Below are 22752 nucleotides of genomic sequence, written 5' to 3' on the forward strand. Positions count from 1 at the left end.
ATGGAAAACGAAAACAAATGCAGGCACGCATTTGTTTTTATAAAGCCTCCAGGTGGTTCAGGTCCCCGAGGGCATATTGAAATAAAGGAGGGGTGCAGGGGCCCCTCCTCCTAGGGCATTTTTATGCCCCAGGGACCGGCACCTCCCCGGGGCTTAAATCACATAGAATGTTGGAGTGCCATGCGTCTCTCCCAGCCCCATAGACAACTATCTCACTGGGGCTTAATTCACTCTGTATGTGGAGGCTCCTGGCCCCTCCACAGCCCTAGGGACTGCCACCTCCCCGGTCTGAATTTAAAGGAGGAAGGGGGTACGTCATGGAGTCTAGCCCCGGGGACCACCACCTCCTCTGTGCTATTTCGCATTGCAGGGGGGCCTTGCGGGTCCCTCGAGGAACCAATGATGGACCTGGATACCAACACACTACAGGGGTGGCTCCTGCTATGTCCCGAGGTGCCCAGCCTCAGGACATAACTGTTTGCTTTTGCTTGGTGGGAGCTGACAGTTCTCAGCAAGCAAAAACAAACCAACTCCGCTTTCTGCAAGCAGGAGCTGCCAAACAGCTCCTGATTGTATAAAGCAGAGTTTTCATCTGTTTCCCTGCATGCAAATATGTGTGCAGGGAAACAGATGAACACATTGCTCCTGCAAGCAGGGACCTGCTATTTCAAGCAGCTCTCTGCTTGCGGGTGCAAGGCCGGTTCCAGCAGGATTTGGGGAGATGGCTAGGATTGCGGGGACTTTCAGGCCCCCGCGGTCCTGTCACTCTCTCTCTTTCTCTTCCATCCCATAGTGGGTTGGAAGAGAGAGAGAGAGATTGTTATTTCAATGGTCTCTCCATATAATGACTTCAAAGAGTTGGACTAACAAGATGTTTGGTACAAATGTTATAGTTATGTTTGGATACCAATCTCAATAGAGTCACTTCTGGCCTAATGGGCACAGTCTTGTGCTATCACTCAGTAGGCTGAAGGTTCAATTCTTAGTATCGCTTGGCTGTGTGTGTTTATTTACTAGTGTTTTGACTGTTAAACCTTCCATGTGATGCAACATTCATATTTCTTTCCAATCTTATGGTGAGTTGACTGTCATCGGTATGTCTGGAAGCGGCACACGCATGAGTCACCTATGGCTTAAAGGTAAAGATCCCAGGCACTCGCATTGAAAGCTTTAGGTTCTACTCTGGGTGAGGTTGTGGTGAATTTACTTCTTTAATTGCTTTTAAACTTCAAAAGTGTACGGTTCATACTGAAAGGTGATTTCACTTGTTTTAAATGACAAATAAACTTTTCTTTTTAATTTGTCCAACATGTCTCATTTTATGTACTTCATTCATCACAGCCTAAATAAATGCTCTCCCCCTCTCTCTCTCTCTCTCTCTCTCTCTCTCTCTCTCTCTCTCTCTCTCTCTCTCTCTCTCTCTCTCTCAATTGCTCTCTGTTAATCTCTTTCTCTTAATTTCTCTCCCTCTCTCAATCTCTCTCATTCTGGGTCTCTTTGTCTCTCTCTTCCATCCCATAATGGGATGCAAGAGAGAGAGAGAGATTGCAATTGGAATGGGTTCTCCATGCAATGACTTCAAAGTTTCACACCAGCAAGATGTTTGGTCCAAATGTTATATTTATGTTTTGCTGCACAGCATAATAGAGTCACCTGTGTTGGCACTAGCATTCCTAGTGATGGAACATTTACGTATTTTTCCCATAAAAATCTTTGGTTTGAATGTCATAGTTATGTCTCGAAAATGTGGAAGTAAGGTGTCAACTGTGGCCTGGTGGTTTAGGTGTGAGACCTTCACAGTGAAGGTTTCATGTTTGAGTCTAGATGTGTCACTTGTTATTTACCTGCATACACAACAATCACATTTTTCTTTTCAATTTAAAAAAAAAAATATCATTCTAACTATGTCATTAATTAAAGTTTAGTAAAACTCTCTGGGTGGTTACAGGGAGTACCGTGCATGGCTGTGTGGTTATAAGGGCTTGGCCAGGCCCTGCAGCCAACCCTGGTGCACATGGCCGAAGGCCAGGATGGAGTGGTTATAGGGGTTGGCCACTTGCCATGCACGACACATGGTTGGGTGGTTATAGGCACTTGGCCGTGCACAACGTGGTTGAATTAAAGTATGGTAATTAAAATTATTTTACGCTAAAAAAACATTGAAATTCAATGAAAAAACAAAGGTTACACAGACATTATAGTTAGGAAATAAAATTGGGGCGCGAGATATAGTTACCAGAAATAACTCTATATGTATATATACCCAAATGGTTTGCCTCCAGGGAATAAAACACATTTCTAAAACTATATACATATATGCTGCATATGCCACATGTCTACCATCTGCAGACTATGCAGTGGTAGATTTATGTGGCACATGCAGTATACACTAATGGATGTGGCAACATGTTAGCATGCAGTGGCGGGGCCTGCACAGATGGTTATTAGTTGTTTCAGGTGCTCATTTCTGCATTTGATGGATAACTTAGTAATAATGAGGGAGAATGTTCCCCTGACAGTTTACCATGGTTCCAAGTCATAATATAATGAAGTAATACTATAAAAGCAAGCACTGCATTATGCCTCATAATTTGCCTTTTCATGAGGGATAATTTTGTCACCCTGTTGAATATTTTAGTGTTCTCATGCTGCAGAATTCCACTGACCCCAGTGGTAGCACTACAAGTTTCACAAGGAGCACGTCTGCATATGAAGTTACAAGGGCTACTATGTGATAGTGTGATCTTGAGATCAAAGGTCGATTTGTAGTTTTGGGGAATTACTTTTATAATGGTAAGTGCTCAGCAGCTCCACCAACAATAATGTTTTATGTAAGCAACGTAAAAATAATGCTGTGATGATGGGCATGTGGTAAGGTGAAGTAATACTGTCCCTGTATCTGTCATTTTAGTGCATTTAGTTTGTTTGGAGTACCTGCAGATCCAGGGAAAAAAAAGGTGAGGTGACTTCATGTTTCTTACTGTTGCACACATCTCTCATGCACACATCCACCAACTGGTTTAGAATAACAATTTTGTCTTCTAATTAGGACAGTGTTTTAGAAGGACCGTTTTAACCAGTAGCAGAGATGATGTCTAGGTGGATGAATGCTGCCCAAGCCCTAACTTGAGTTCTGGAGGACAGCTCTGAGGCAGGATCAGAGACATACACAGCAGACACTGAGGCAGCATCTGAGGGAGAGGAAAATAGAGCAAAATGTGGAAGGGATATTTTAGTCAGCGGAGTCCCCTTTTGACGACTTGTCTTCCAGCGATTCTGAAGGACACAATGATGCAGCCATGCTGTCCCTTTGCAAGCACAGTCTGTGCAGCAGGGGGACCATAGCAGGTAGACTAACCCAGAGAGCAGACACAGGCATCAGCAAGCACAGACAGAGTGCTCTCTTGGCAGCCCCCCAATTTAGTTCACCCCCAAATTCCACCTTTGAGTAATGTAAAGTTGATACAACCAACATTTTTCCAATTGACTACATCCATCTCTTTTTGAATGTTGACTTCCTCGAGCGAATTGTGCAGCAAACACATCTGGTGCCACACAATTTCTGAGGGAGCATGGAGGCACTCTAGGGCCTCGTTCAGGGGCACACAAGTGGACTCCCATTTCCTTTGAGGAGTTGAACATATTTTTGGGCTTTACTCCCGGAATGGTTAAAGTAACCCCCATCTTTGCACCGTATGTGAGCAGAGATTGTTTTTTGCTTTTGCAGTGTATGCTACATTTCATTGAAAATTCTGCTGCATTGCCCTGGTAACATCCAGGCCATGACAAGTTGTTGAAAATTCGGCCGGTTGTGGAACACTTTTCTGTCAGGATTCCAGAGAATTAAACTCTTGGAAAGAATATAGCCATTGATGAGTTCTTGATCCTGTACAACGGTGCCTGCTGTTCAGGCAGTACATTGCAAGCAAAAGTGCTCGCTACTTCACCAAGCTGTGCTTGCTACGCTCTGTGTACAGCTTGATTGTGTATACAAGGAAGGACTCAACTCGAAACCCTGTAGGTTGCCCTCCAAGGCTAGGATTCACAGAAAAGATTGTATGGGAGCTTGTCCAGCCACTCCTTCACAAAGGTTATAACCTTTATGTGGACAATTTCTGTACAGGAGTAGAGCTGGCCTGCAGTACAGTTCATTGTCTCCGCTAAGGATTCCCACAGGAGCTTGTCTGCAAGAAGCTCGAGAAATCCCAGAGCACTGCATTGCATTCCAACAAACTGCTCGCAGTCAAGTTCTCAGATAGACGTGATGTGTGCATGCTCACTACAATTTATGATGAGAGCACTTTCCCCATTATGGTTTGGTGTCAAATGGCCAAATTTCACAAGCTCACCTGTATACTTGATTACAAAAAGTACATGGGTGGAGAGGATAAGAATGACCAGGTTCTTCAGCCATACAGTGTGAGTTGTAAAACTCACTCTTGGTACAAAAAAATATTTACCCACCTGATTCAGATGGCAACTTACAATGCGTATGTTGTTTGTCGTCAGACAACCACAGGAGGATGCATGGCTTCTTTTCATGACTTTCAGTTGTCTGTCATTGAAAGTCTTACTGCTACAGAAGCAGCAGCCTCCACTTGACGAAGTATGTTGGGGGTTGTCAAGGCACTGGGTGGCTATAGCTCAAGGTGGTTTGCTCATTTGTGCTAAGCACCACAGTGCTTGCTGGAATACCTTATCGGACTAACAACTATTTTTCATGGTATTCCCTACAGAGTGTGACTATAGGTACCACCTTCTCACTGGGTCCATGTTCCCCGACTTGGTAGCAACACCAGTAGGTTGTATACATAGGGTACCCTCTCAACATATTGGAGCACTGAATGTTGACTCATGGCACTGGGTATGTGAGGACTTCCTTGGCACTTGAATGATTAAGAATGTGATAATTTCTTCTGTAAAACTGTAGAAAGCCATGCAGTGGTGATTTTTTGCCTGATTGTTTTCTGTTTAAAATGGGCATACGAGTCAGGAATGGCTACCTGCCATCATTAGTGAAGGATGAGCAATGGAAAACAGAATACTCTACTCTGCTGCAGAATTTTGGCACTCTTTGGAAAGCCAAAGAATGGTTTGTGATGCACTGATCACAGGTGGATGCATGCGTCTTAGACCTGCACTGAGGTTGAGGTCTAGGACTTACCTGGCCAGTGTTATATGGCACACAGTGTATGACACATTTTCAATATGTCCTCTCTGCATTTGAACTAATGCTTTGTACATCTTTCAGATAGAACAAGAATCTTGGGAAAAATTGTAAGTTACGAAAAAACACCAAACACGCACGCATTAGTGTGTGTGCATTCACAATTGGGGGTGTTGTTGGTCCTTTACACTACAGCCTTGAAGAAAGCCACAGTGACTTCATGAGCACGTTTCATTGGCTGAAACATGTCGACGGAACACTAGGATGTGAGAGATCAATTAAGTTCTCATGTTACATCCACATTTGTTTTTAACCCTTCCCCAATGGTCTGGCATGAAATTTTCCCTCTTTAGGTGGATACCCTGGAGGTATTTTTAGATTTTTCACTCACATATTACCTGCACCAACATGCAACAAACATCTCCTCCGTAGCACACTTGTAGCACACCTTGAATGCATTTGGCAACCCAGGTGGGAACCTGATGATGAAGGATGCCACCAACTAGGTTGGTGGGTGAGCGATCTTCTTAAAAATAATGATTGGTTTTGTAGAGAAGCAACAGGTGTTCCTCCAAGAATATAGTAAACAGACATGAATGGCACATAAATGATGTAGGAAGGCAGCAGGAGCACCACTTTGCTGATCACATTCCTGAAATACCTAAAGGCTTGACCATGTCATCCTTTTAAAGTCTATTCTAAGCAGGGAAATAGGTGAGAGAGTCTGGGTTACTGTCCCAAGGGCCCGTCTCAGCCAGCCCTTTGTGTTCTTACTTACTTTATGTTGTATTATACAAAAGTGAATTACTGGAAAATTGAAGTGGGGATGCCGTTAGGTAAATATTTTAAGGGCTGTGCATGAATACCTACCCTTCATGAGCCACTACCTTGCTAGGCAAGCAGCCGCTTAAGTTTAGTTTCTATAATTTGAGGAAATCATGGACTTCCTTAGGGCCTGCTCGATATCTTTATCCACTGTCAGAATGTGGTGCGTTATAGTCTCCACACTGCACATAATGGTGGGCAGATCACATGACTCATTGTCATGAAGTACCTGTGTGGCAAAATGTTAAAGGCTTGAATAGGTTTTAAAGTGCTTTTTAGGGAACTTATGTATACTACACAAGGACCACCCTGATTGCCCATAAGAACCACAGTAAGTGTAATAAGTCAAGCAAATGTCCCAAATGACTTATTCAATAACATTTCTATTCACTCTGAAAGTGTGGGAACTCAATTAGTAACTTGCATCATAACCAATGTTTTAAAAAAAAAAATTTAATAATTTTTATTTGAGCAGATGCAAATCTTGAAGTAAGTACAGAGATTGAGACATATTATTACACTTTGTCTTTCAAAACTTCATTGATACTCGGTTAGCTACAGACGATGATTATGATTTCGCTTTTCATAACTCCTCAAATCCTAGATAGAACCTCTACCTCGAGAGTTGGTCCCCAAATATCCTTAAACTTGCAACCTGCACCTATTCTATGTGCATAGAGCTTTTTCTTAGACCGTACCACCTGCATCTTTGCCTCCCAAGCTTCAAATGTAGGAGGAAGGGGTGATTTCGCTTATAAAATCAGAGATTTTGCGATCAATGAGGCTATAAAAAACAACTCTTTTGCCTGCCAGCTTAAGTTTGGATGATCCGTAATTCCAAAGAGAGCCCCCAAAGTATCTCGACTAAGTACACAACGTAGTTTCCTGCTAATCCACTAAAAGATTTTAACCCAAAAATCCATAAGCTTGGGACAGGTAAAACACATGTGCAGCCAGTCTCCTGGATGATTATTACATTGCGGACAAGAGCCTGAACAAGTCGGGAATGCTTTTTTAATTTGAGCTGGAGTGAGATGTAGCATCCGTTTTGTGAAAAAAAACATTCTTTTAAAATTTGCCCCCCTAATTATGGGACATACTATTGAAACACCTCCACTTTTCAACTCGATTTTACACCTGGTGAATCTTTTGATATTTGATGGAAAACAGGAAAGTACTTGTGGCTTTCCCTGGGGGTTAAGGATCTGATACCAATTGGCCAGTCTCTTCTGATTCCCATAGAATGCCTGAGAGATAACTGAGGCAGGTTGATCTACTAGAGCAGCATAAGGAAGCAAAAAATGCTGAATCTGAAGATAAGAAACATTTTTAAAGTCAGGGATAGGTGCTCCAGCCTGACATTGATCCCAGGTCTTGACTTGGTTGCCTACAAAAAAAATCAGAAATGCTGGAAAATCCCGACATTAATCATTGAGTGTGCAACGATCATCTTTAGACCCACTATCCCTGACTGGGTCAAAGACATTTTAGGATAAAACCCAAGAATTTGATATTTTTCTCGCAATTGTAAAAGCCTAGCATAAATTGCGGTAGGGACTTTGTATCTAGTGCGCTTGTGTTGCCGTGGAAACTTGAGAAAAGCAACTATCTGGTAACCATTCTCCGCTAGCATCATATTGAAATAGAAGCTAGAGTTAGGGGATGTGGTTGCTTTAGAGACCCAATCCATAAATGCAGAGTCATAATATTTCCGAAAGTTTGGAAGGGCCAGTCCTCCATCTTCAGCTGCAAGGGATAGAGGTGGTCATTCTGACCCTGGCGGTCTTTGACCGCCAGGGTGGAGGACCGCGGGAGCACCGCCGACAGGCCGGCGGTGCTCCAATGGGGATTCCGACCGCGGCGGTAAAGCCGCGGTCGGACCGGCACCACTGGCGGGGTCCCGCCAGTGTACCGCGGCCCCATTGAATCCTCCGCGGCGGCGCAGCTTGCTGCACCGCCGCGGGGATTCCGACCCCCCCTACCGCCATCCAGATCCCGGCGGTCGGACCGCCGAGATCCGGATGGCGGTAGGGGGGGTCGCGGGGCCCCTGGGGGCCCCTGCTGTGCCCATGCCACTGGCATGGGCATTGCAGGGGCCCCCGTAAGAGGGCCCCTACATGTATTTCACTGTCTGCTGCGCAGACAGTGAAATACGCGACGGGTGCAACTGCACCCGTCGCACAGCTTCCACTCCGCCGGCTCGATTCCGAGCCGGCTTCATCGTGGAAGCCTCTTTCCCGCTGGGCTGGCTGGCGGTCTGAAGGCGACCGCCCGCCAGCCCAGCGGGAAAGTCAGAATTACCGCTGCGGTCTTTCGACCGCGGAACGGTAACCTGACGGCGGGACTTTGGCGGGCGGCCTCCGCCGCCCGCCAAGGTCAGAATGAGGGCCAGAGTCTCCAACTGAGTCCTTGTTTTTTCATTGGCCCATACAAACTTTCGTAATAACACATCAAGGCCCATATTTATACTTTTTTAGCGCCGCATTTGCATTCTTTTTTTATGCAAAAGAGGCACAAACATACAAAATACAATTATATTTTGTAAGTTTGCGCTGCTTTTGCGTAAAAAAATGACGCAAATGCAGCGCTAAAAAAGTCAATCTCCGTGCCAATATTTTAGCAAAAAGCTTGTAATCAAAATCTTTTTTTTTTAAACTGATCATCGTGGCTCTTGAAAAAGATGCGGTTACGTCTGCCCCCTGAAGAATACTATTAAACAGAGCAGCGAGACCCCCGGCTATCTGATCTACAGCGATTTTATAGACTTCTCCCCAAATGCCGTCCTCCCCACAGGCTTTCCCATTTGTTGAGGCCATTATTGCCTCTTTTACCTCAGTGAGTGTGATAGAAGATATAAGGTTTGCCCTTGCAGATGTGTCTAAACTGGGTAAAGTGATTGACTCCAAATACTGGTTAACCAGCTGGACGTTGGTTGGAATGGAGTAGGCATATATTTTTGAACAGTGGGATACAAAAACCCTTTCAATGTCTTCCGGGTGACTCACCCTTCATCAAAAATAGATTTAATGGTGTCTTTTTGGGCATTTATTTTATTCACTTATCTTGCCAGAAATTTGCCTACGTGCTCACTTTCCTTGTACCACCTCTGCAAGCTTGTATGTTCATTGACTATTTCACGAGATAAAAAACATTTGCTTAGCTTAGCCTGTGCCTTTCTTAATTTTAGCAGCACATCTGGGTTTTGGGAAGACAGACGGGCCCATTGTGCTTGGTCAAGCTCTAGTTGAAGCTCATTGACCTTTTGCTTGTTAAATTTTACAGTGAAAGCCTTGTAAGATTTAGTTTCTCCTTTTATATGTGCTTTAAGTGCTTTCCAGATAAAAAATGGAGATGGTGAATCTTCGTTGACTTCCAGGAATGTGGTAATGGAAGTTTTAAGAGTCTGGACCCACCCTTCGTCTACCAACAAAGATTTATCAAAGCTCCAACGTGGACGAGCTGCCAATTCACCAGAAACTTCAAGATTGACCTGAGGTGCTGAATGGTCCGAAAAAGGATTGGCATTTATATAAAAATTGTGTAGTGGGAGAAGAAACGAGGTTAGAATAAAGTCTATTCTAGATGACGTATTATATTTTTTGAAAAATACGAATAGTCATAGTTCTGTGGATGGTCAGTCCTCCAGGCATCAACTAACGCCAGGTCCAAGTTAATTTTAGCCAACCACTGAAAGACTTTAGATTTATTCTGCTTCTTATTTTTACAAGAAGAATCCATCTGTACATCTGGAATTACATTAAAATCTCCATCAATGATTAAAAGGCCGGGGAGTAAACTGAGCATGTTATGAAGTCTCTGAAGAGCGGTAGGATCGTCCTCTAATGGGCAATAAAAGTTTGAAAAATGAATGTGATTATTTGAAATTAGAGCACTGATTACAACCCAGCGTGTCTGCGGTTCACGATAAACCTGATATACCTTCCCCGGGAATTCTTGAGACACTAGAACAGTGACCCCCTCGCACGGCAGCGTTAGCCGAAGCATAATAGGCCTGAGCAATAAAACTGGGGAGCTTTGGGGGCTTATTCTGGCACTTAAGGAAAAAGGGAATACATGGCAGAGCAATACATGCAGAAAAGAAAAAAAAAGGGTATTTTCCTTCCTACTCCTTTTACCCCTCTTCTCCCGTATATCGCCCTTGTCTTATCGCCTCTTTGCACCCTCCCCCCCTAACTTCATCCTTACTTCATTCTCTCCTATTCTCCTGTGAAAATCACTTTAAGGCAGCTAGAAAGTCCTTTGCATCCTGTAAACGCTGGAAGACCTGCGTTTGTCACTTAAAAAGTACTTTCAGCTTGGTAAGTTGGACAATACCAGCTGGAGCACCCAGCCTTTTAAAGTCATCAGTCCAACAAATTCATGTCGGCGATGTGCCGCTGTAACCGACATGTCCGAAAATACCAGAAAACTGAACGCGTCCCCAGACTTATAGGTCCTCATTTTGACTGCCTGCGAAAGAATTTGCTCTTTAATCCTAAAGTCTCCAAAGTTGACTAATATAGTACGAGGATATTTTAAGTTTTCTAGGCGCATAAAAGGTACCCTATGTGCTCTCATTATTGAAAGATCCGCTTCGGTTTTTGCCTTGTCTGGAAGAATGCAATTGCAGATGAGATCTGAGACTACCTTGGTTACAGATGAAGCTGTCGCGATGTCTTCCGGGACCCCTACGAACCTGAGATTCGAGTGCTGAGATCTATTTCCCATCTTGTCAAGCTTAATCTGGAGTTCCTCAAGTTCTGATTGGATTCGAGGTATTGTCGTCTCTGTTTGATTATCTACATCTTCTAGATCCGAGACTCTCTGCTCCACCTGGGTTAATCTAATAGAAAGATGGGTAAAGTGCATGTTCATCTGGCTTAGCTGATCCTTGGTCGTGTGGGCCACCTCCTGAGATAACTTGATTGCTCGCAGCCCCTCTAGAATCTGACCCATCCATTCATCCTTTAAAAATGTGCACGGTATCTTGTGTATTAGACTGTGGTTGCTAGGGCTGGGGGTGCTGGGAAATGCAACTGTACATGCACTGACATTCGGTAATACTAGGTCGGATATACCCAACCCAGAGTTCTCTAGTACGGAATTAGTGGTCGTACCAGAGGCAGTACCGCTGTCAAGGTCCCCTTTTTTGCTTGATGGTATTACTCCTTCTTCTTCTTCTTCTTTGACATTCTCATTATCCAGTGCCTTCGGTGTTATCTTTGCATAGTTGTTGATAGATGAGAACAAGGGATACGTGATCCTCTCTTTATATTGCAAATTTAAGCTAGGCGCCACAGGGGGAGGACTATGAGGGGTGACAGAGATAGATGTAGCGGCTGTTATGGTAGGGTGGGTTGGTATTACAGGAAGTTGCATTGGCCATATCGGTGACTGCTCATGGCCTTCTCCTGAGCTAAACGGCAATGGCCCGAAAAAAGCAGGTGCGGGAGGTGGTAGCACCTGCGATATGTCCTGTACTCCTGTGGAATCCCTCAACACCCCCCCTGAGGACTGTTGTCCTGAACTAGACCTTTGTCTACTTGAGGCAGGAGTTAGAGTCTTTGTCTTAGGGTCCTTAACATTTTTGGCCATTATCCGTGGCCTACAGCTTGCGTCACGAGTCATCCATTTCATTATGCGTATAGTCATATGATATTGGGCTCGGGAGAGAAAGAATGAAAAAAGCCCAGAGAAGCCTTAATCAGGCTGGAGACCAGAACTCTTGAAATGGAACAAAAGAAAAGGACCCGGGAGGTGGCGAGTCTCATTCAAATCTGAGTCTGGTTCGTCGTAGTATCCTTGTCCATGCTGGTAAATGAGCAACCAACGTCTAAATCTTTGATGCTGGTTTAGTTGGATGACCCATCTCCCCTTGCGCTGAGGATCCCTCAAATGCTAAAATTGCGCTCTCCCTTTTTTTCTCCAGACTCTTTTTATTCCCCTTCAAGTTTTGCAAGTTATATTGAGCTTATTGGATCGCAATCACCCCACCACTTACTAGCTCCAGCCCACCAGCTGCTGGCCTATGTCCATATGTCTATATGTCCTTCTGGTTCTGTTTTTGGCATTTTTCTTGTTGTTTTTTACCCTTCTGCTCTCTCTCTCTATATATTTTTGTTTCTTAAAGAATACCAGTTCTGCGCTGTTCGCAATATTTTTCAGTGTGAAGCAGGGTTAGTGTGAAGCTTGTAGCGCTCCCCCCACTGGCCTCAGCGTCTTAATAGCTGCCTTTCTTACTTATCTTTAGATCTTTAGCTCCTTAGCTGTCTCTGTGTCTTAGAGTCATAGCTTTTGGGGCCTCCGGGGGAGGAGGGGGTGTGCCGTAGTCTCCGTTGAGTGAAGAAAGAGCGCGTCCGGATGCTGCCACGCCATGCGCGCTCCAGCGCTGTCTCAGCTGCTCTAGCTACCGCCGAGAAGTCGTGTTGCCCAACCTCCACCGCATTCCATAAAACTGCTGTTGATGGGGTCGATGGGGTCTGTGGGGTCTGCGGGGCTGGGTCCGATCTTGCTGGGCTTGTCGCGGGGAAACGCTAAAGCCGTTCATTGAGTAATGCGGAAGCGACACCGTGGTCGTTAGCATGCTCCGCTCCTCCTGCCATCTTGCCGATCCATCAGGCCCTCAGTCGCCGAGCATGACAGGAGCTCCTGCGGCCATTTCAATCCATAATAACCAATGTTATTGAAAAAGGGTACAGGACACAATATCTTGTAAGATGATTGTTTTCACATCTTTAGTATAAGTATATATTATGTCCTGTACCCTTTTTCAACAACATTGAGTATATGTTAGTAATTGAGTTTTCACTGTTTCAAAGCAAAAGTAAAAGTGTCTGTGAATGAGTTCCACAGGACGTTTACCTTAGTTTCAACAGTAATATGCACGCTCAGTTCAAGGAATGAGGCCTTGGAAGGCATACTCAGACAACTCCAACTTGCATTCACAAATTGGATGGAATTGGATTTAGCACAAGTGGGCTGAAGGTGCATAAAAGACACGTTTTAATGAGATCCAAATAACTAGGGACTGAAGGCATTAGTATAGGTTCATTTGGCAACTATACATGTTTAAGGGGAACTCTGATGAGAACAGAGCACATGAATGTCTAAGAAAAGCTTAGGGTAGGTGTGTTTTCACAGGGATATTGCATCGATAGAAGCCGGTTAGTAAGGTAGTATAGATACACATACTATGGTTTCATTTTCAGCTGGGGATTCAAACCCATTGGTGCCAAATTCACCCTCATCTTGAAGAAATACTATGGCACGTATGGGTAAATGCTTGACCTGCTTGCCATGTTCATCTCCCTATCAGAACTTAGTAGATGTCCAGTTTGATGTATGATAACTGCATTACAGTCACAGCACTGCATATAATGGTGGATGGGACATATGCTACATTCTCACAGACTACCCAGTGTGTGAAAAATTACAATTTTTCAGAGTTTATGATGTTCTCTTTAGTGAACTTCTGTAATACTCCCCAACAAGTTTGCCTTAGTTTCACCCAGTTCGACAAATGAGGCCTCTGAGGTATACTCAGACACTTCCAACTTGCATCCACAACCTAGAAGGAGTTGGATTTTCCACAGTGAGGGCACTAAAAACACATGTAAGACATGTTTCACTGAGCCCCATGTGGCTGTCCTGGGAGCCAGTAGTAAAGGTTCAGTAGGCATGCATTTGGTACTGTTCAGAAAGAAGGAGGCGGTTACTTGAAGGTGGTAAAATGTAGTCAAACTGATTCCGTCCTCTGGCATATGAATGTGATGGGCCCTTGCATGATGGCAATATGTTCCCCTGAACGGTTGGGTTTGGCCCATGGTCAGTAATATGAAAATCTTGTGTGTGGTGCATGAATAGCATGTGAATAGACCATAAAGTGGTTGGTGCCTTGACTTGGCTGTATGGCTCACCCTCAGAAGTCTTGGTTTCAATATCCAGATGCTTTAATACGTATTTGTGCTTTGAAGCCATCATTTATGGAGGTGCTCAAACCAACTAGTGTAAATGGTGGATCACCTTTAAAAAATTAGAACCAGATTTATATCTGTGCCGGTAAGGTGGCTCCTAATAAGGGCATTTTTTCCCCAGTACGGGTAGCTGTAGTTTTTGGGCATGTAGGCAAACATGCACATTCTTTAAGAATTAGACAACCAGGGTAGTCCAGCAGTGGATGACTTGTGTGGCCCTCACCAGGTAATTTTATGCAGGAGCCCTTGCAAATGTCAAACTTTCGTAAGAAACATACATTTTCATCACATTTCTGTGATGGAAAGAGATGGAAACCGTGTGGAGCCACATATTTCCTACCGCCCTAAGTTCCCACACATATCTTGTCTGAGTGGCCCAGGAGAAAAAGGACACAATGACCCTAATTTGAGAGATAAGCAATAGGGGTAGATGAAGTATTTGGGGCAATGTTGTGGTGCCAGCTATGCAAACCATAAGGTTTACTTAAACACAATGCTCTACAAACCTAAAACTCTGACTGAAATGCAAACCTATGAACGAGACAAAAGGGAGCCCAGGGTGGTGTGCCTTGCGTGGACACCATAAGGCCTATTTATCCACAATGCTCTACAAACCTCAAACCCTGACAATTTTCAGGGAAAAATGTGATGCATCTGTGTTGCATTTTGGGCAGGTTCTTGTTGCTGCCTCTAGTCCTACACACAGAAGTGAGGTACCATTTTCATCAGGAGACCTGGCTGAATGCTGGGTGGATGTTAGTCTGTGGCTCCTCACAGATTCCAGAACTTTCTAGTCAAAGATTGAGATTTGCAAGGAATTCTGGGTAAAGAAAACATGGTAAGATGCACACAAGTCAATCTACCCTGGATACACCTAGGTGTCTAGTTGTCAAAAATGTACAAGTAGGCCAGGTTTCCTTAGCTGATGGCTGAACTAAAGTCCAAAATCTAGAGCTACCCACATTGGAAAAAAAGGGTCCGTCAGTTTTCGGTGAATAAATATGATGTGTCAATGTTGCATTTTGGGCCGTTTCTTGTCATGGCCACTAGGTTACCCCGACAGATGATGTACCATTTGTATTGGGAGACTTGAGGGATTGCTAGGTGGATGGAAGTTTGTGGTTTGCTGCAGATTCCAGAACTTTTCATCACAGAAATGTGAGGAAAATTTGTTTTTAGTCATAGTTTGAGGTTTGTAGGGGATTCTGGGCACAAAACATGGTGGGAATCCTGCAAGCAGCCCACCATTAATACCCCTAGGTCTCTAGTTTTCAAGAATGTATATGTTGGCTAGGTTTCCCTAGATGCTGGTTGAGCTAAAGTCCAAAAACTAGAGCTACCCACAGTGGAAAAAATGGGTCCGTTTTCAGTGGAAAAATGTGATGCGTCCATATTGCATTTTGGGCTGTTTCTTGTCATATGGTCACTATGTCTACCCACACAAGTGAGGTACTATTGTTATCAGGACACCAGGGGGAAGTGGAGTGGATGGAAATTTCCATGACAGAAATGTGAGAAAAATGTTTTTTTTAGTCAAAGTTTGAGGTTTGCAAGGGATTCTGGGTAAAAATGCTCACCCTAGATACCCCTAGGTCTCTAGATTTCAAAATTATATAGGTTAGCAAAGATTGCCTAGGTGTCGGCTCAGCTAGGGTCCAAAAACTAGAGCTATCCACATTGTAATTAAAGGGTCCTTTTTCAGGGAAAAAAATTATGCAGCCATGTTGTGTTTTGGGCCATTTCCTGTTGCAGCCAGTAGGCCTACCCACAGAAGTGAGGTACCACTTTTATCAGAAGATGTGGAGGAACAGAGGGTAGGTGTTAGTGTTGTGGTTCCTCGCAGATTCCAGAACTTTCCATCACAGAAATGTGAGGAAAATGTGTTATTGTAGTCGAAGTTTGAGGTTTGCAAGGAATTCTGGGCATAAAAACATGGTGAGGCAGATGCAAGTCAGTCTACACTAGACACCCTTAGATGTCTAGTTTTCAAAAATGTACAAGTTGGCCAGGTTTCCCTAGGTGTTGGTTGAACTAGGATCCAAAATCTAAAGCTACTTACATTGGAAAGAATGGGTCAGTTTTTGGGGGGAAAATGTGATGCACTTATGTTGCGTTTTGAGCCATTTCCAGTTGCATGCACTAAGTGAGGTACCATTTTTATCAGACGAGGTGGGGAAATAATTGGTGGATAGAAGTCTGTGGCTCACCACAGATTCCAGACCTTTACATAACAATGTGATAAAATGTGTTTTTAGGCAAAGTTTGAAGTTTGCAAGGGATTCTGAGTAGAAAAATATAGCAAGACCCACGCAAGTCTCGCCCTAGATACCCCTAGGTCTCTAGATTTGAAAAATGTACAAGTTGGCTAGGCTTTCCTAGTGCTGGCTGAGCTAGGGTCAAAAATCTAGAGCGACCCACATTGAAAAAAAAAAGGGTCAGTTTTTGGTAAACAAACGTAACGCATTCATGTTGCATTTTGGGCCTTTTCCAGGAACGGGCACTAGGTCTACCCAAAAAGCGAGGTGCAATTTTTATTGAGAAACTTGGGGGAATGGTAGGTGGGAGGAGGTTTGTCCCTTCCTGCAGATTTCACAACTTTCCATCACAGAAATCTGAGGAAAATATTTTTTTAGTCAAGGTTTGAGGTTTGCAAAGGATTCTGGGTTGAAAAACATGGTGAGACACACGCAAGTCTGCACACCCCAGATACCCCTAGTTGTCTAGTTTTCAAAAATATACAGGTTGGCTAGGTTTCCCTAGGTGCCGGCTGAGGTAGAGTTGAAAATCTAGAGGTACCCACTTTGGAATTAAAGGGTCACTTTTTGGTGGAAAAATGTGATGGGTCCACGTCACGTTTTGGGCTGTTTCCTGTCATAGGCACTAGTTCTACCCACACAAGTGAAGTACCATTTTTATTGGGAGACATGAGGAAATGCTGGGTGGAAGGGAGTTTGTAGTTCCTAGCAGATTCCAGAACTTTCCATCACAGAAATGTGAGGAAAATATATTTTTTCAGTGAAAGTTTGAGGTTTGCAAGGGATTCTGGGTAGAAAAACATGTTTAGACCCATGAAAGTCAGCCCACCCTGGATACCTCTAGATGTCTAGTTTTGAAAAAAGTACAGGTTGGCTAGGATTTCCTAGATGGGACTGAACTAGGGTCCAAAATCTAGAGCTATCCATGTTAGAAGAAAAGTGACAGTTTTCAGTGGAAAAATGTGGTGCGTACATGTTACATTTTGAGCCTTTTCCTGTCAAGGCCACTAGGCCTTCCCACACAAGTGAGGCACCAGTTCTATCAGGAGAGTTGGGGGAATGCCAGATGGATGTTAGTCTGTGACTCCCCATAGATTCCAGATCTTTCCACCACAGAAATATGAGGAAAATATGTTTTTTTAGTCAAAGTTTGAGGTTTGCAAGGTATTCTGGGTTCCAAATGTCAGTGAGACCCATGCAAATGGGCCACCCTGGATACCCCTAGGTGTTTAGTTTTTAAAATTGCAAAGGTTGGCTAAGTTTTTTCTAGGTGCCCACTTAGCTAGGGTCTAAAATCTAGAGATACTCACAATGAAAAAAGGGTCAGCTTTGAGTCCAAAAATGTGATGCATCCATGTTGCGTTTTGAGACATTTCTGTTGTGGCCACAGGGCCTACCAATACAAGTGAGTTACCATTTTTATTGGGAGACTTGGGGGAATGCTGGGTGGAGAGACGTATGTGGCTCCCCACAGATTCCAGAACTTTCTGTCCAAGGGTGGCTCCTTAGTTTACTATTGTTTTATTTTTCACCTACTGGCACAGTCAGCAGTTCAGGGAAGGGCAGGGCTGGGCAACAAGAGGTGGGAGGGAGGAGGAGCAGAGCGTGCACCTAAATGCACATCTGTGTTTGGCTGGCTGTCTGAGGCTGGCCAAACACACATGCGCATTTAGGTTTCTCTAGCCAGGCTGGGGAGAAATGCACAGACCCCAGGGCTTTGTCTGAGCGGCAGTCTGAGCGGCTCGGACCAATTCTGGCACTGCTTCCATGCTACATTTAACATGAAAGCATCACCAGGGTTGCTGGGGAGCCTGTGTTGGTGTCCCAGTAGTGAATGCTGGGACAACACAAGAGGAGCGACAAGCGAGGCGGCAGGAGGTGCCAGGGGCAAAGGCAATGTAAGTGCATTTTATTTTATTTTTTATTTTCAGCAGATCTCCATCCCCCCACCCTCTCCCTGAGTTATGCGGTGGCCGTCACTGTTTCCATCACAGACATGAGGAAAATATGGCCCGTATTTATACTTTTGTAGCGCCGCATTTGCGCCGCTTTTTAACACAAAATCGCCGCGAACTTACAAAATGCAATTGTTTGTAGGTTTGTGACGCTTTTGCGTCAAAAAAATTACGCAAATACGCAACTAAAAAAGTATAAATATGGGCCTATGTTTTTTTAGTCAAAGTCTGAGATTTGCAAGAGATTCTGGGTAAACGAAGTTTGGTCAGACCCATGCAAGTCAGCTCACCTTGGATATCCCAAGGTGTCAAGTTTTCAAGAATATACAGGTTGCCTAGGTTTCTCTAGGTGCCCGCCAGCTACCCACATTGGATAAACAGGGCCAATTTTTGGTGGAAAGATGTGTTGAGCCCATGTTGCGTTTTGGGCCATTTGCTGTCGCAGGTACCAATCTTACCCACACATTGTTATTATAAATTGGATTTTGCGTTTCGCTGCGTTTGTGCTTTTCAAAAGTAAGTCAGTTCATAAGAACTATTTGAAAAATACCCTCTAAATCATAAACCAGTATGGGTACCCACAAATTCAGAGATGTACAAATAATCACCGCTCATAAGCTCCATATTTTGTGCCCATTTAAGATGTACATAAGTTTCCTCGATGTACATTTTTGACTCTGCCTATTTTGCTATGGGAATTGGTCTATACTCTAAACTCAATGAAAAATCATTGTATCGTGCAGCTCAGTTGTTGACCCTAGGTACCTTGAGTTCTTGGAGATCTCACTAACCCTATATATCACCACAACCAGAAAGATTTAGTAAACGTAAAGGTATATTGCTTTTGTAAATCAGCCATTGTGACCTAAAGTTACAAATGAAAATGTTGTCACAAATGCCTGCTTTTCCCTACTAATTTTCATTATTTCTTCATTTCAACAGCTATTTTTCTTGTAAAGACCCTCAGGTAATTACACATTTGACCCCTTGCCGAATTCAGAATTTGTCTGCTTTTCAGAAATCTATAGCTTTTCTGGATTACCTACCGGTTTCACAATCACTTCCACCACAAACTGGGAGTAGGTTGAGAGCACAAAAAAATAGGAAAAATGGTCTACCCCTTAGAAAAATGCAAAACTGTGCTCCAGATAAAAGTGTCTGTTTTTTCCTTCTAAAAATGGCATCCATGAACAGTTTGCTGCAACATCTTTTCAGCTTTCAGGCACATGCAGAGCTGAATCCACATGCTCCATCATCGTCAGCATTAAATTTGTGTCTAGGCTGTGTTCTACTGTAACCACTGACTATCATTGTGCATTTTGGTGTCATTTTGTTTTTTGAAATGTTATTCTATTTTTTCTAAATAGTTTTTGTATTGTGTTTTTTGCATTTTGACTTTATTACTGTTTTAGTACTGCAAAAATTCTTTACACATCCCCCCTAAGTTAACCAAGCCTGGTTTGTGGCATAGCTACCAGGGGGTTACATTCAGGTTCATTTACTGACTTTAGGGGTTCACCCTGACAAGGATTATGTTTATTAGCTAAGGTGCGTACCTACCCCCTCAACTAATTCCCCAATTTCCTAAAGTCATGTCCTCCAGTCATGTCAAGTCATCTCTGGATACAGGACATGTCGAAAGATCTGGTCCTGCATGTAAAATGTCTCTCTCAAGTACTGTTGGTCTTGAATGAACTTTGGTTAGAGGTCATACCCTAGGGCCCATTGTTCAGCAAACCATCACCCACTCTTCACTGTAGTTGTTGTATGACTAAGCATAGTGCATTATTGGTGGAGGGAGTGTTTAAATTTGTAATGATGTACTTGGCCAGAAACCATTGCTCCCCGCCTACAGCCATGAAAAGTGGCACCTGAACGTAGGGAATGTGCTGTGCCTCATCACCATGCCCCATAACATGGTAGCCTCTGCAGCAGGCTGTTAGCAAAGGACAACGGCTTTGGCCAAGTCTTGCACCCAACACCCATCGCATTAGGGATGCCTGGCATGGGAGCAAAATTGAGTACTACAAAATCTGGACAGCCAACATATTATCTCAATGACATCTCACACATTTTGCTGGATTGGAGGCCATGTTAAAACTCATTTTCATGAGGCAATGTGTCTCTGCATTAAGGCACCTCCAAAAACACCAAAAATCAAAAATACAATTTATGAATTAAGTTAAAGGGGTTAAATGGGCCCACTCAATAATTGAGTTCTAGCTCAATGAAACGTTAACATGTTTTATTATAGATTTCAAAATAAAGTGGTACAAAGTCAATGCCATGAAGACTCTCAAATGCAGAGCTATCCAGAGTATGCAAAAATTAGAAACTATTCTTAGTCGCAAGTGGACAGCAAAATCAAAAGAAAAATGGACAGCATGCCAAGCAGCATCTAGGTCATCGGGAAGATTCCCTAGCTCATCCTCAAAATCAATGGGATTTTATACATTATTCTTGCAAATTAAATTAAAGAAAACATGGCTCACTGTGGTGTGAGCAAATGTAGCATTTCATCAGCAAATCAGAGCACATGAAAAATAAACTTCACATTGCCAGAACACTTAGGCCCTCATTACAAGTTTGGCGGGTGGCGGAGGCTGCCCACAAAACTCATGCCACCATCAGGCCACCTGTGCTGCCAGAACACTGCCGGCCCTATTAGGAGTTCATCGCAGGGCCTTAACATTGACGCAGGCTCAACACTGAGCCGGGGCCAATGTGGAGGTGTGGCGGGTGCAGCAGCACCCGTCGTTCTTTCCACTGCCCGTAATTTGGGCAGTGGAAAGCGTGACGGGGCTGTCCATGGAGGGCCCCTGCACTGCCCATGCCAAGTGCATGGGCAGTGCAGGGCCCCCCATGGGGCCCCCGGCACCCCCTTTGCCCCAGACCATGGCCCTTGCGGTCTGGTGACCGCCAGGGTCATAATGAAGCCCTTAATCACTAATTCACCACATAAAAGATAATTCCTCACTCTTTATGCTAATTTCATCTGGAGATGCTAGAACAGAACAAGATGCAGTAATATTAGCAAGTTAAGTGAATAATAAAACACAGTGAAGTAACTGAAGGATCTTGTAAATGTTGCAAGTTGTTGTGGAACAGGGGGCATTTCACTGAAAGCCAAATATCATTAATAGTGGAAATAAACGAATATAGGTCAGCTTGAATGTGTGCTGCAAAGTTTAGAAGAAGAGAAGGTGGTCAGTGGGGAGAAAAAGGATGAGTGACGTCCATTTTAACAAGATGGTGTTTGCAGTAAAATGTAGACTATTCACTATACATCAGAAAAAACCATCAGAAAAATTGAGCGCCAAAAGCAATAACACTACATAAGGATATACATGTGAAATCAAGCATGAAAATGTACTCTGCCCATTGTTAATGGTTCACAAAATTATAAACATACAAAAATCTCTTACATTGATAGATAAGTAGTTAGCCAAATGAAACCTTCGTTGCTTCTTATTAAGTGTCATTTTCTTCAACAATATCCTGGGCTTCTTGTTGAGAGCAATAGGAATAGATTTAAAAAATGCAAAACTGAGTGTCATATGCACCTAAGAAGCAATATAGTTTACCACCTGTGATATTATCACTTTTACTGTCGCAATCCAAACCCACCAGGTCTGACTTGTTGAACACGGAGGTCATGCAGCTCGTCAACAATTATGCTTCATTACATAACTAATGATCAACATTCAAAATTCTAGCCTAAATAATTTAAGCTGTTAAGCGTTTAGCGTTTCTGTAAAAAACAAAATACACATAAAGGCTTGATTTTGAATTTACTCTTCTTTCATGTGTCGCCAGATACGACAACATAGGCGGTGATTCTAACCGCGGCGGGCGGCGGTCGCCGCCCGCCATGCGGTTACCGCCAAATGACCGCGGCGGCCATTCTGGCTTTCCCGCTGTGCTGGCGGGAGACCGCCAAAAGGCCGCCCACTAGCACAGCGGGAAAGACCCAGCAACGATGAAGCCGGCTCCGAATGGAGCCGGCGGAGTTGCTGGAGTGCAGTAGCACCCGTCGCGAATTTCAGTGTCTGCTAGGCAGACACTGAAATTCTTTTCGGGGCCCTCTTACGGGGGCCCCTGCAGTGCCCATGCCACTGGCATGGGCACTGCAGGGGCCCCCAGGGGCCCCGCGGCACCCCCTACCGCCATCCTGTTCCTGGCGGGAGACCCGGCAGGAACAGGATGGCGGTAGGGGGTGTCAGAATCCCCATGGCGGCGGAGCGCGCTCCGCCGCCATGGAGGATTCTCAAGGGCAGCGGAAAGTCGGCGGTACACCGCCGACTTTCCGTTTCTGGCCGCGGCTGAACCGCCGCGGTCAGAATGCCCAGCGGTGCACCGCCAGCCTGTTGGCGGTGCTACCGCGGTCATTCGCCCTGGCGGTTTTTACCGCCAGGGTTAGAATGACCCCCATAGTCTTCTAGTACAGTATGAAATTCAAAGAACTGAAAATTCGTTTGGGTGTAAAAACACATTATCTGCATACTATACCGAATGGAATTCTTTATTACTTGCTGGTATCCCTTGAAACTGTGTGTAAGTTTGGACTACATGCAACA

General features: G+C 44.1%; 1 protein-coding gene across 1 annotated transcript in view; it reads right to left on the bottom strand.

The window, feature by feature from the left end:
* The window catches only part of LOC138280770 (molybdenum cofactor sulfurase-like), a 566269-nt gene that overhangs the window by 274329 nt on the left and 269188 nt on the right, over nucleotides 1-22752 (bottom strand). The window lies entirely within an intron of this gene.

The sequence above is a fragment of the Pleurodeles waltl genome, chromosome 2_2 (assembly GCF_031143425.1).
Source record: "Pleurodeles waltl isolate 20211129_DDA chromosome 2_2, aPleWal1.hap1.20221129, whole genome shotgun sequence".
Taxonomy (NCBI): domain Eukaryota; kingdom Metazoa; phylum Chordata; class Amphibia; order Caudata; family Salamandridae; genus Pleurodeles; species Pleurodeles waltl.